Consider the following 15337-nt stretch of genomic DNA (forward strand, 5'->3'; position numbering starts at 1 on the left):
TCAATTTTCAAAAAATGCATATACCTACGCATAAACATAAAAAATGAAATCATCAAAATATTAACAGTAAAGCTCTGACTGTTATTTTTTTTGGTTGGGGGGGGGGGTCTATGTATCATCCAAATTTTCTATAATAAACATGTGGTTTCCCCCAGAATACACTTTTTTAGTAAGCAAGAAAATTAAGGTCTGGTGCATTTGAATGATAGGACAGGCTTTTTGAGGAGAGTGAATAGTCTAAACATAGATCTGAGATCCTGAGAAGGTCTCAGGCAGGAGAAAATGCTGAAGAAACCATTCCCCGTGTTCACCATGACAGCCTTCTTAGCAAAGAGAGACCATCCTGTGCTGGTGGCAGGTAGGTTTACAAGAGAGAAGAGAAGCACTCCTCCTTCATTCAGGAAAATATATCTGTTGTCAATCCTGTGGACCCATAAGCTTCTCCAAACCTGAAGAAATATTCCTTTTCAGAACAACTGTAACATTTTGGGTACTTTCTTGACATTTATCACTCTCCGCTTTGTACTGCATCAAATCATAGGAAAGACAAAAGCACGGAAACTGAAATCCAAAAATACAAATTCGGCGGTGGGGGGAGGGTATAGCTCAAGCAGTAAAGTGCATGCTTAGCATGCATGAGGTTCTGGGTTCAATCCTCAGGACCTCCTCTAAGAATAAATAAATAAATAAACCTATTTATCTCCCCCTACCAAAAAAAAAAGACAAAAATACAAATTCAGGACCTGACTGTACCACTTACTATCTCAGGGACATCGAGCAAGTCATTTATCCTTTTCGGATCTCACTCTACTTGCTATACAAGGAACGTTGTACAATAAGAATAATAAAAGGGACAGGAAGGATACGAAAATCAGAACCAAGAAAAGGCAGGAAGAACAAATAAACTCCCTGTAAGGGCTGACAGTGCTTGTGTTTTGGAGCATTGTTTTGGCCTGTGTTTCCTGACATCCATTTTTGTGGCTATCGAGCATCCAACCATCCTTTCTACTAGCCCGCTAACCTTCCTTTTGGAGACCGCCTCATTGATCTTGAGAGTGGTTGTCCCTCCCACTGTAGACATCAAAGGGACTAGCTCCCCAGTCTGAAGCTGGACCAGTCAGAAGGTTCTCTCAGGACTTGATCTTGATTGAATGATCCACCATCATGTATGCATCACCTTGGCTGCCTTACTCACCTTGGCCCAGCAGCACAAGGACCAGTTTCTGTGGCCTCACTTTCCACAGCACTTTTGGTTCTTATCTGCTTTCCAAACTTGGTCTTTGAGCATCCCATCTATTTTGACAGCTCCACTGTGATGGGACAACATTCCTTGAACGGCAAATCAAGTGAAATTTGAAAAGGGTAGATGACTTGCCAGGTACCCCTGAGCAAGTCAGTGGTATAGCCAGGTTCTGAATGTATGCTTTTTTTACTTTTTTGGGTGGTGGTGATTAGGTTTATTTATTCATTTATTTATTTTAACAGAGGTACTAGGGATTGAAGCCAGGACCTCATGCATGCTAAGCACACATTCTACGACTGAGCTATACCCTCTCCCCTTGAATGTATGCATTTTGACTTAAATATCCTTTCAACAAATAACTAGACAACTAGAAATAATTTCTATGGCTTGCAACATAGAACCCCAGCTTATTCACAGAACAGAAATAGAAACATAATAAGTTACAAAATTCTCATATCTAAAAAACAATGTAGACCATTTCCTCATTTAGTTCTAGGGGCTAAATTCAAAAAGTAATTTCTCGAAGGGGAATACATTGGGGAGGTGCATTAAGTAACAGAAAAAAATTATGTCCTCATGAGACCAGATGCTCTTGGAGAGCCAAAAATGTGGTGTTTCATATATTGTTCACCTACAGCACCTTGTTCACAATAACACCTAATAGATTTTTGCTGAAAGAACAAATGAATGAGGTCATTTTCAAGAAACTTTTCTTAGCTGTCATCCTCAATGACTGTTTGCCATCTTGGTCTGGGAGAGACACCGTCCATTCATAAAGATGCCTGAGACCCTCTCCTTCTTCGACCCCCACATGCACCCACCAGAGTTAGCAGGTCTTACGTGACTGCTCATATGATGAGTCCTTTCCGTACCTCCCTCTCTACCAGCAAGAATTCAACCTGTCAGATTTCATTCCTTGTGCTTCATCATTTCTCTTCACCTAGTCCAAAGCCAAAGGTCAAAGGTGACTTGAGGTAGTCAAAGATCGATCGTGGACCGCATCCCTGATGACTATGCAGACGGCATGTTGGAGGCACAGAGCAAAGCCCAGGAGCCCTTTCCCTATGTCTCTGGCTGGTTTAATAGCGAGACAGAACATGATTTTGAATGCTGCCCATACAACTCCACGCAGTGAGAGTGACTAGCCAGATCTCAGGTACAGACGAATGAAAGCGACTGCTCAGTGAGGCCTGTCAGCTCCGACGGCAGGAGACGCCGCCCAGGTTATGGTCACTCTGCTAAGACCTTGCCTTTGCCGACCCCATTGGTTAAGGACATTTTCTGCTTCTATACTGAGTCATAACAAGATATCCATTCTCTTAAAATTCTCATTTAAACTGTAGAGATTGTTAATCTTAAAAATAAAAAAAAAAGTGGACCAATAATGCAGCAGTATTTTTCAGCAGAGTATTTCTCCTCAGGAGGATTGGGAATGACCTTAAATAGAAACTTCCAGCTCACCCTAGATAAGCCATTGCCCGGAGCCCTGACATAAGTTGTGTTTCCTCAGCTATCAGGAAACGCTAGTGTGTGTAATTAGCACCCTGGAAGACAAAAGCTTGGCCACCCTCTCCTCTCTTGCCCTCAGTTTCCTGGGCAAGACGTGCAAGCTGGGAGAACAACTCCCTTAAACACAAAACCAGAGTGAGGCGCACCGTGTCCTAACAGGGCTGTAACCTGCCACACCACAGTGCCTGCTCTGCACTGACAACTGCAGAAAAGCACCTTTGGCCTAAAGCCAATCCCCGTAATAGAGCCAAACTGTTTCCCTCACCCCTGATGTAAACATCGTGGTCACAGCGGAGTGTCGGGGGAAGCAATGGAAGCAGTTCGGCTCGGTTAGGACCTGCGTCTCACCATCTCCCTGGTATCAGTTGTAAAGCTGTGTTCCAACAGCATCAGGGATGCAAAGTATCACAGAAGATCTGGATTAAAAGCCCAGGGCCATCTCACCTCATTAGCATTTCCATGGATGGCTGGGCAGCTTCCATCCCCCTTCCCGCAGCAAGAGACTCACTGCCAGGGCTGGAGCCTTGCTCACCAAGACACAGCAGTTCTCCAGGAAAGCAGGTCAGCTGATGCAAGATGGGAGGCAGGGAACCAGAGCTAAGGCCACCAGTGCCTTCAGGGGAGCCCCGAGGGCTTCCCCCTTTGCTTTTCCTATTAAGCACTTATCTAAACCAAAATTTACAAGCTCGGCTTCAGTCCAAGGACTAGCATTTTGTGGAAGAACCGGAGGCCAGCCTATTTCCAGCATACAACAATGACAACCAAGCTCCTTTTTGTCTAGCATCTCTCAATGTCCCCGGAAGGGAGAAAACATACTCTTGCTTTGTGGCTTGAGGATGGAAACTTACCTACCTGGCCCCCAAGGCTATTACTTTCACAGATCTCCAGGTCTCCTTCTCAGTCATATTTTTTTAGAAAGCAAAGTTTTCAACAAGTAGGGGAGAAAAAACTTGCCTGAACACGTGGCAGTTTTATAAATGTTGAGTCCTGTGAGCTCTCAGTTATCTAGGAAGTCGGGTAAATAGGGACCAACGCTGAACCATCATGTAGCTGTGGTTTTTCTGTCTGAGCCAGAAGCTGACAGACGCCTTGGGGCTGCACTGATGTGGTCACTCCGACTTCTCACAAAGCAATCAAGGAAACGGCAAAATGGCATTTTAAGTGCGGTGTTGGGGGGGTTGGGGAGATGGAGTGGGAGGGTGAGAAAGCGGAAGAAATAGAACTGTACACCTGAACACAGTCAGGAAGCGCTTGTCACTGAGGCTACCCTCCGGGGCGCCCACATGTGTCACCACAGTAACCAGTCAGTGAGCCAGGACAAAAGACAAACCAAAAAGCACTATCCAAAGGGAATTTTGGCCTGAAATCCTTCCCAGATGAATCTACTTCTTGAAAAGCTGCTGGCATCTTCAAAGAGCATCGGCATCATTGTCACAATCCTGAAGTCGACTCACAACAGTCACCTGACGTTCTCCCGGGGCTGAGAAGCGCCGAGTTTCATGTCCGTCCCTACTGACCAAGTCTTGACTTTCTAACATACTCTCCTACCTTGAAGGTGGATTTCAAAAAGTGCTCCAGTTACAATTCTTTTCGATTCTGATCCTCTCCCTGATATGTCAACATATACATAACATCCTGTTCAAGTGGCAAAATGGGGAGGGTGACTGTGATGGCCAATGGGATTGTGGCCTGGAAGTTATGGGCAGGGGTGGGGACAGGGCAGCCTTTGTTTGGAGAACTCTTTGCCGTCCCCTGTCCTGGGTCCACGACATCCTCAAAGTCACATGAGACTCACTGCAGCTTTTCCCCCCAGCTGACAGTTTAAGGCAAAGATTCCAAAATCATTTTGAGGAATACCCTGTAGAACCCATGCTCTGGGTCTTTGCATCTCACAGTCAATGCTTCCAAAAATAAGCATGAACAATACCAGTAGCACCTGCACTTTTATTAACTCATATGATTTTCACACCTTCACTGGAAGTGGGCATCATCGTGCCCAAGCAGAAGATCATGGAACTGAAGCTGGGAGAGGTCATTTGTCTAATCTGAGGTCACACAACCAAGATACGGCAGAGCTGGGCTTAACTCCAGGCCTCCTTCCCCTCTGTACTGCATCGTAACTGTCTCTCAAATGAGTAATAGAATACTCAAATCAAGGAACTGTTGAAGTGCAATACTTATCACATTCCCTTATGGGACACCACTTAAAGAGGCGGTTGGAGAGTCACTCATTTATTTTTTAGATTCCACATACAGTATCTGTCTTTCTCTGACTTATTTCACTCAGCATTATACCCTCCAGGTCCATCCATGTTGTTGCAACTGACAGAATTTCATTCATTTTTATGGCTGAGTAGCATTCCATCATATACATTTATACCACATCCTCTTTATCCATTCATCCACTGATGGACACTTAATGTAATAATGGCCATACTATGAACACTAGGGGGGGCATATATCCTTTTGAATTAGGTGGGTTTTTTGTGTTTTTTTTGTCTTCTTCATATACATACCCAGGAGTAGAACTGCTGGATCACATGGTTGTTTTATTTTTAATTTTTTGAGGAACCTCCATACTATGGAAACATAGTGCTGCAACAATTTACATTCCCACCAACAGAAACAGAATCACAGATATGGAGAACAATCTAGTGGTAACCAGTGGGGAGAGGGGTGGGGAGACGGGCAAGATAGGGGAAAGGGATTAAAAGATATAAATTACTAGGTATAAAATGAGTAAGATACAAGGAGGTAATGCACAGCACAGGGGATATAGCCAATATTTTATAATAACTGTATATACTTAATATATATTATATATATAATAACCACATGTATATAACTTTATATATATAGACAAGCAGAGCTTAATCTATAAAAAAAAAAGCATATCACTCTGTTATAAACTGAAACTAATACAATACTGTAAGTCAACTATACTTCAATTTTTTAGAATTTAAAAATTAAAATAAAAAGGCAGTTGCTACACAGTTGCAGCTCTAAGTTGCCATAAGAATGGGGACTCAGGGTCACCAGAGATTCCAATTTTCAAGAAGAACTATCAATCTGAGTCTGTGTGTGTGTGTGTGTGTGTGTGTGTGTGTGTGTAGAGAGAAATTGCCTCATTTTTTAATACGGGCAATTAATATATGCATTTAAACCACTGCGCAGACCAAACATGTCTTTAGAATAAATCTGGTCTCTGAGCCACCAATTGGAGAGGGTGACAGGTGTAATGCAGGTCGATCGCTATCCTTGCTTGGGTTGATTATTCCCCTAACAGAGAATCCCACCTCCACCTTCAAGATTCTTCAGATTCCCTTCCCTGTGTGGGGTGGTCTGGCTACTGGAGTTCCTGCCCCCAGCCCACTGCTCAGCCACCTTCTTCCAGAGGAGTTCCCTCTACTGCAAAGAACTTGAGTCCTGTGATCAGGAGACCTGGGCTCCCTGCTTCCACACAACCTGGCTGAACCTCAGTTTCCTCGGCTGGAAGACCTATGACTTAAACATTAAGTGGAGCAATATGTTTCATAAACTTCACAGCGTCTTGCAAATGCAAGGTGGTGACCATGGCTAAATTCTATTCATATCAGGATTCAGGTGGGCCCCACAGGAAATTCTCCCCCACTCTCCCAAACTGCTTTATATTCAATATCCATGCCATCCCCTAGACATTTAGCCACAACCTGCCTCATATCATTTGGTATTGGCATTAACTCTCCTGTCTTCAACTCTTCACACAAAAGGTTTTCATTTCCCCAGTTAAATGCAAGCTCTCAAAAGCAGAGATTGTCCACTGTGTTTCCCAGTGTCCATGTTAGGACCTCACCATTGCGATCATCACCCAAAATATGCCGATTAAATTAAGAAGACAGTTTGCAGACTCTTAGATGGTCTGCATTCACCTTTTACTCCTTTCCAGTCCCAGAGAGGGAATTATGTTTGTTAAGAGTAGTGTGGGATGCAGAGGAAACTAAGAAAGAAAAGAACTTCTCACCTGTAAAGGCTTCTAACTGATACTGGGAAGTGACTTCAGGGGACTTAGCAAAAGATGATGGAGATAGAGATGAAATGGGAATTCTGGATCCAAATAAGCACAAGAAGGAATGGCTCATAAATGTCTTCCCAGTCCTGCCCTCCCTTCCCACCATTTCCTCTTGTAAAGCAAGGAAACAAAAAAAAACAAAACCACACTAAACCCAACCCTAAAAGACAAACAAGAAGATGAAACAGGCAATTCCAGCCAGAAGCAAGCATGGGAGGAAGGGAGGACTAACAGAGCTGGGACCCTGCTTCTCCGACACTCTCTCCTTGCTACCCTTCCTGGGTGTCTGGGTGGCTGGCAATCCTGCAACCCTCATTCCCGAAACCTGGGTTTCCTAGTGTGCAGGTGAGACAGCCCTTGGGTGTTGATATGATGCCCAGTGTAAAGAGGGAAGGGGAAGATCAGCCACACACACACCCGTGGTTACTGTGACACCCTTGGATGAGCGCCAGCTCGAAGCATCTTCACACGAGTGCAGTGACTGCAACTTCCGATTACGTGTCAGATAGCATGGACTCCACCTCCTGTTTAAACTTTATGATCTGGATAATTACAAGGGCTCTTTAAGTTCTTCCTTGTTGGCAGGAGTCTTGGGATTTCCCAACTGAATTTTAGTTTTACCGACACTATAAAAAAAAATCTGATGAAGCTAAGTCTTTTGGGGGATCAGTCCTTCTTTCCCCAGCCTCAGGTTTGAGGGCTGTTGGGTCAAACGTACCGCGTCGTGTGCACCTCTTTCCCGTCTTCCTTTTGGGCAGCGGGTCGGTTCCTTGTACACGTCTCCCTTCTCATTCTTACATCTCTTCACGCGTCTATGACAGATTTTGATCTAGGAATCTACAACAGAAAGTGTGATATTTTACTTGTCTGTGGTCTAACATCGATAGGAAAACATTATTGTAAGGCTCTCCTTTTATAGCTTAACTTTAAAAATAAATAAAAATCCAAGGTCCAGGGAGAGTGAAAGGCTTATTCAAACTTACATTAGCTTGATTCCCAGGATTAAGCTCATGTCTCCCAAATCCCAAGCCATTGAGCTCTCCCCTACTCTACACTAAACTCTTAGAAAGTACCATCATATTCCCTTTTATGCCAGGTCCACTCAGGACAGATGATCTCAACTGCAGTTCCGGAAGTAAAAGCAAACAGGGGGCTCCTAATATTCAGAAGCTGTTCTGTCCTTGTGCTGACCGCTGGCTGTGAGAATGTCCACCCACCCATCCTCCGCTCCCAGCTGACCGCTTGCAGGGGGTTTAGAGCAGCAGACCCAACAGAGGAGAGCACGTGCTGGTTATCGCTTCATCAAGGGCAACTGAATTTCCACAGGATATTCATTCCCCACAAAGAAAAGTGGAGCCTCCTGGACTTGGTCTGGGGTCCTCCTCCCTGAGCCTCGACACCCCTTCCCTTCCCCCTTCACTGTCACTTTACTCGTCTCTCAGATTTTTGTTTCTCTTTTCTTTTAAATACATTCCCCCAATATTTTCACTTGTTACTGTTTTTGTAATTTTTATTTTTATCTTTTTATTTCATATTTCCTATTTTTAAATTTTAATCCCTCTCAGTGTTTTAACTTTTCAGTTCATGGAGAATTTGTGTTTTGCCTAAGATTTATCTTCTCTGCTTCTTTATGTCTTTAAGCGTCTACCATCTGAGTTTATGACACTTCTTCTATTTTAGGTCTCACCCACTTTATCTTGTTATTTTAAAGAACTTAACCTTTCACCTTTTTTGGACTTGTGAGCTTATTTTTAACTTCTCTTTTACTCTCTTTTTCCCTTAGGTTATACTCAATTTTTTTTTTTAATTTTAATGGCTTCCTAAGTTTCAACTCTACCTTCATTTAAAAGTTTTCACCGATTTTAATATTATCAAGAAGCATGGTAGGGAGCGCTCACACCATAAACACATTTTGAAGGCCCTTTTCCCTTTGGTTTCCTACCACCACCCCTGACTTTCTGTTAAAATTATCCTAATTTTAGAAATGGATTTTACAGTTCTCATGAAAGGAGTTCTAAATATGGAAAGGGGAGCCTAGATATACCCCAGAATGCTGGGTTAGAACCAGAGGTGTTAATGTGAACACATGGCATATGTGTGTATACATATATTTACACACATACACATATCAAATATGTTATATACACATACACATCACAAACATATATTTACTTCATAGCTCTGTCTGCTGACAAAGCAGTAAGACACCAGGAGCAACAAGCACATCTGCCCAGAGCTTGGTTTCTAAATACCATTCTCCATTAAAAGGAACCAGGATTCCTTGAAGAAATGACAGCTTCTAAGGCTGAGGCAAGAAAAGTTGAAGGGGAACCTGAAATATCTTCTGTCCCAAAGAAAGCTCAAATAATGATGTAGGTATGTAAAAATAAGCCAAAAACAACAACACTGGACCCAGTTTGGAGGAATTCCTATTGGCAAAATTTGGGACATTTTGACCATCAAAATAAATAATGACAGTAATAAATTATAACCCAGTGAATAAGAGAACCCATGAATCCATATAGGAATACATACATACATACATATATACATACATAATGGAAAGCTCTTCTTATGATAAAATGTCAACTAATAAATGTAGAAAGAATGATAGAATTAGAAAATCACCATTTTGCATGTATCATAGTAATAACTGATTCAGGCAAGAATCATTAACAAGTGCTAAAACTAGTGGGTAACCATTTGATGGGAACAGGATCGATACAGAGCGTCAAACTATCTCTCTACAAATAATTCACTAATTTCAAAGGGGAAAATAGTAACTTTACAGCAGAGAAACCTGGAGGACATCAACATAAACTGTATGCCTTCTTCCACGAGGCACTGTGAAAAATACAATCTCACTTCTGTAACATCCCTACTGAAAACACATAATCTGAATCTAATCATGAGATAGCATCAACTAAACTCAAATTGAAGAACTTTCTACAAAAAAGTCAGTCAGGGTTGAGAACCTTGGTTTTAGTGACACTGTACCTTTCTCCCATATCTCCTGTTAGGTCCTCTTGTAGAAGAATTCCATTGAGGGTCACTGAACCATCTCTCACACCCAGTTTCAGGAAGTGATTTTCCCCTTGACTGAAGAATGAGACGCCGAGCCACCCAAACCCACTGTTATCAAACAGCACAATCTCTGGAAGAATTCTTGACTCCTTGTATAAATGACTTAGCACTGAGCCCCACCCTAGTACCAGTGCACTGACCCAGAAAATTCAAAGTGTTCCCTAATTCCAGAAATTGCTTGATGCTCCACCTTGGACTGGATGAGCTTGACTTGCCTGATGTGGGGAAAACCAGGTCACCTGAGAAACAGTTTAACTGGGTGATATGCCCTAAGTCTTCATTTGCTTCTCTTTGGGCTTGGTAAGAGCCATAGTGTTTGCCTCTTAATGATTAAGACTCTTCTCTTAGAAACCTAGCATTGTGGCAAAAGGAAGGAATTGAATATGTTGGCTTTTCAAAATGGGTTCTCGTATCTACTTGTAAGAAATTTCCCTATACTACTGGGAATGCAATTTGGTGCAGCCACTACGGAAAATGGTATGGAGGGTCCTTAAAAAACTAAAAATAGAGTTAGCATATGATCCAGCAATCCCACTCCTGGGCATATATCTAGAGAAAACTCAAAAAGATACATGCATCCCAATATTCATAGCAGCACAGTTTACAATAGCCAAGAGATGGAAGCTACCTAATGTCTATCAACAGACGACTGGATAAAGGAGATGTGGTATATATATTCCATTATTTATATATATTAATGGAATACTACTCAGCCATAAAAAAGAATGAAATAATACCATCTGAGCAACACGGATGGACCTGGAGATTGTCATTCTAAGTAAACCAGAAAGAGAAGGAAAAATACCATATGATATCACTTATATGTGGAATCTAAAAAAAAAAAAAAAAAGACAAATGAACTTACTTACAAAACAGAAACAGACTCACAGACATAGAAAACAAACTTACGGTCACCAGAGAGGGGAAAGGAGTAGAAAGGGATAAACTGGGAGTTCGAGATATACAGATACTAACTACTATATATAAAATAGATAAACAACAAGTTTATACTGTGTAGCATAGGAACTATATTCAATATCTTGCAGTAACCTATAATGAAAAAGAATATGAAAACGAATACAGGTATGTATATGTATGACTGAACTATTATGCTGTACACCAGAAAGTGACACAATATTGTAAATTGACTATACCTCAATAAAAAAAAGACAAAAAAAGATCTTCTGTTTATAAAAAAATCCCATAATAAAGGAGAGAAGATATCATAAAATTGGAGAAAACACAGGCAATTCATATAAGCCACAAAGGGATCATAACCAGAACATATAAATAACTCATATGAATCAATTTTTAAAAAGGCAAACAACTCAGAAAAGAGTTTGAATAGGCACTTTAACAAAAGAGGAAACCTGAATGACCCATAGACATATGAAAGGATGCTCAATTTCATTAGCAATCAAGGAAATACAAATTAGATCACAACGAATTATAATTTTATAGCCACAAGAATGACAGAAAACATGAAAGTCTTTACATTTAAATTTTCAAATAGCATACGTTGGTGAGGACATAGGGCAAAAGGACTCCTCACCTATTGCAAGTGAGAAGGAAATTGGAGCAATCACTATGGAAAATAGTTTAACATTACGTAGTATGGAAAAGTGGTAAAGTCAAATGCCACAAGATCATTACATACATGCACAGAACTGGCTTTGTTAGGGAAACTTAAAGCAGACAGTCAGCAAAGCATGTATGGTTCGCTGGTAGCTCAGTCTCCCACAAAGAAGAGTGAAGGGCCAGGGTGCTGCCAGAGGCACCAGGGAGCTCTACTCCAGAGGCCAGGACCCCCTGAGAATAGCCTTGCTAGTGGGTGGAACAGGGGGATGGGTGTGGGGTTTGGTCAGTGTCAAGCAATATAAATTTTCGATGCCAGCTATTCAATAAGTCGTCCAGCAGCCACTGCTGGAGATTGACCTTATGTAAAATTGAATGAAAGCACAGCCCCTTCTTCTGAGTTAAGGGGGAGCTCCTGATTCCTGCTCTCTTGAAGCTGGGCAACCTGAACCCCAGGGGCATTTATCAGACAATCCCACTTGTCTCTTCCCAGCTGGTAAAGCTGACCAAGTGCTTTACAGCCCATTCATTTCACTCCAAAGTGTATACTCTAGGGACTCGCTCATGTACATACAATAATACTAATAGGCGCATTACTTATAACAGCAAAAATGACGACAACCCAGATATCTATCAGTAGTAGTCTGGATGAACGAATGGTCTGTTCAAATATTGGAATATCAAGGAACAGAGAAAATAAATGAAATTCAGTTACATGTATCAACATTTTAAAATCTCAATAATATACTTAGAATGAGAAATCAATCAGAGAATTCAAAAGAGGCAAAACAAAAGTATATGTTATGTAGAGTTATACTTACAAATGGTAAAATTATAAAGAAAAGCAATGGAATGATCAACACAAAGTGAAAATATTAATTTTACTGCACACGTGTAATAGATTTGGTGAGGCAGGAGGGTGTGGATACAGTTGTAGAAGGACCCAAAGGTGTTTCTAAAACACCGTCAGTGCGCTTTATCTTAACCTGAGTGGTAGATGCCCAAGTGTTTGCTTCATTGTTATTCTTTAACAGTACATATACATTTCTTTATGCTCTTCTATTAAGATATTTCACCATTTAAAAAGCAGAGAAAAAAACTGCAAGTATATGAAAAATAAAGCTAAACTTCTGAGCAGACTTCACTTACTATCTTTGGGATAAATTTCTAGGAACATTATTGCTAAGGCAAAAGGCACGAACACTTTGGAAGGGTCAGCATTTATACACACTTCAGCAGTACCCCTTATTTTAAGTTTTATGTTATTATGTACACATTCATGTAAATTGCCTTTACTCTTCTGGGTCAAGGTGTGAAGCCTAAATAAACCAATAATAAGGTGAGGAGGTGGGACTAGATGTGGGGGAAGGGCCCTGTTGCTATTTCCCAGCAGAACATAGGTTTGATTCCTGTGCAAACATGATGGGGTGTCAACCCAGGTTCCCAGGTCTGGAGCCTTCTTCATAACCCATAAGGGACCAGAAACTCCTCTCACCTCCAGCCTGTGAATACCCTCCTGGGCCTTCCTGCCTGTCCCTAGCTGGAGGCCACCTCAAGCCATCTAATATCAGCTTTCCCACCCACCTGGAACTCACTGCAGCCTCTTCCGCAAGAATGAGCTTCATTATCAGCCCATCTTGATGGAAGTGCCAAGTGACTTTAGAACCACCAGGAGCTCTCAGCAAAAAGCCTAACATAAACATCCTAAGAAATGCTTCCTTTTTTCCAGGCCTTGCAGGGTGTGGAAATAAATATTGTTGACTGTGCCTGGGTAGAAATAAATCTCTCCCTGCTACGAAGACCACAAGAAGAGCAGAAGCCTTGCAGCTCTGGTGTCGTCCGCCTGGTGTTGTCCCAGCCCTGCCGATGCCCCCATGGCACTCCCCACCCACCTCCAGCAGAGCCCTTCGCAGGCAGAGGGAGCTACTTGTCTCTGTGCCTGCCTCCCTTTCCCCACCTGGCTGTGCCTTGCACACCTTTTATCCTCAACATCAGCATGGCGCTGGTGCTTACGATGGACACCACCGCTAAAAGAAATCACCCTCAAAGAAGGGCAGCATTATACTCTTTTTACTCAAAAGAAAACGTGAGTCCAGGTTGTCAAAGAAACATGTCCAAAGCCACGGAGAGGCTGGTAAGAGGCAGAATCGTTAGTCTCTGAGTGCCATTCCTATTTAGGGCCCAGCATGAAGGTTTCAGTAACAGCCATAGTGTACAGCAGTTCCTGGACTCCTCAGGTCTGCATCTCTGCCCTGGCAGAAACAAAATGAGCTAATTAAATGCTTGCCACTGGCTTATTTTGGAAACTTCATGGAGTGTGTGAAAGCCTGAATGAATTTCAGGCCACTGTTGATTACTTCAAATGCGGAGGAAATCATCCAAGCATGGGAAGAAGGTGAGGAAGCTAAACCCACGGCTGAGGGTTATTAATATTGTAATGCTTTTGCTTATTGGAGCAGAAAGGCAACTCTTGGCTATATAACGGACTAACACTTTAAGGCTGTAATGGAGAAGAGTAAATAGAATCCTTCAAGGTTGAAGAAGAGTCCAACCAAATACTCTGTCTAATTTTTTTGGAATAACCAAGATCACCCTGTTTACTGTGGGAGAAAGAAAATCAATAGATTGGATTTAGAGGAAACTAAAGGCACAAAGGGGTCATTCTCTGCGGGGTGAGTAGAGGGTGGTACCCTGGCACAGACCCCTAGAGGGGCAGCAATTAAGTGAAAAGTACTCCATGCTTAATAGACTCAGACAGAAAACAAACTGTGGTTACTGGGGGGCATGTAGGAGGAGGGACAGATTAGGAGTTTGGGATTAATAGACACACATTACTATATATAAAACAGATAAACAACAAGGACCTACTGTATGGAACAGGGAACAATATTCACTATCTTGTAATGAGCTGTAATGGAAAAGAATCTGAAAAAAGAAAAGTATATGTATGTATAACTGAATTGCTTTGCTGTACACCTGGAACTAACACTATAAATCAACTACACCTCAGTAAAAAAATAAGAATTATATATATATTTTTAAAGGTAGTCCATGACGCCTACTAAAATAATCTAACAACTAATAAATATAAAATATAAAATAGCTCCTTGCAAAACTTAATGACCTCTGGTGGATTTGCAGAATTCCCCACTGTTGAGAGCCTTCCTCATGAGGCGTGAGAACCTTCCCTCACTCTTCTCTCCAGCACATACGCCAGCAAGGTGTGATTTAATCCAGTGATCACACTGATAAGGCTTTTGGGTCACAGCATTTGTCTCAATCACAGAGCTTTCTGGGAACCCAATTAAATCTCGCCTACTTCTCAGGCTTTCAATCCAGAGCTTCATATGCCCAACTTTTGAACTTTCCAATCCAAAGTTACCCAACATGGTAATTTCTATCACATAGTAAAATCACTTGAGAGAACACAGGATGCTTTGGAGAAATATGTGTCATCCTTCAATAGTTGGCACAGGACTGACCCAGAGAAACAGACTTAGAAACACCCGCCCTTGAGTGGTGGCCGTTCCAACCCATCACTTCTGTGTATGTCCCGTTTAGTGGTGACGTTCAGGAAGTAACTAACCCCCGTGAGCCCCTCGAGCTGGGATTCAGGCGGACATTGAAACAAGGCAGATTATATGTTTCAAAATAAGTTATGGATCAAGCATCTCCAACACAATGTCAAACGAACTGATTCTAAAAAGAATTTAAAATTAAGCAAGGGGAGGGAAATAGCTCAGTGGTAGAGCTCATGCTTAGCATGCACAAGGTCCTGGGTTCAATTCCCAGTACCTCCATTAAGGAAAAAAAAATTAAAATTAAGGAAGATAGAGCTCTTTTGCAATATGGATTTTCAGGAGCCAGTATTAACTCAT

General features: G+C 41.9%; 1 long non-coding RNA gene across 1 annotated transcript in view; it reads right to left on the reverse strand.

Moving 5' to 3' along the window:
* Positions 1 to 15337, reverse strand: part of LOC116153516 (uncharacterized) — a 374055-nt gene that overhangs the window by 152870 nt on the left and 205848 nt on the right. The window contains exon 7 of the long non-coding RNA XR_010380933.1: positions 7519 to 7637. This is a non-coding gene — a long non-coding RNA (uncharacterized LOC116153516). The remainder of the gene's footprint in view (positions 1 to 7518; positions 7638 to 15337) is intronic.

This window comes from Camelus dromedarius, chromosome 5 (genome assembly GCF_036321535.1).
Source record: "Camelus dromedarius isolate mCamDro1 chromosome 5, mCamDro1.pat, whole genome shotgun sequence".
Classification (NCBI taxonomy): domain Eukaryota; kingdom Metazoa; phylum Chordata; class Mammalia; order Artiodactyla; family Camelidae; genus Camelus; species Camelus dromedarius.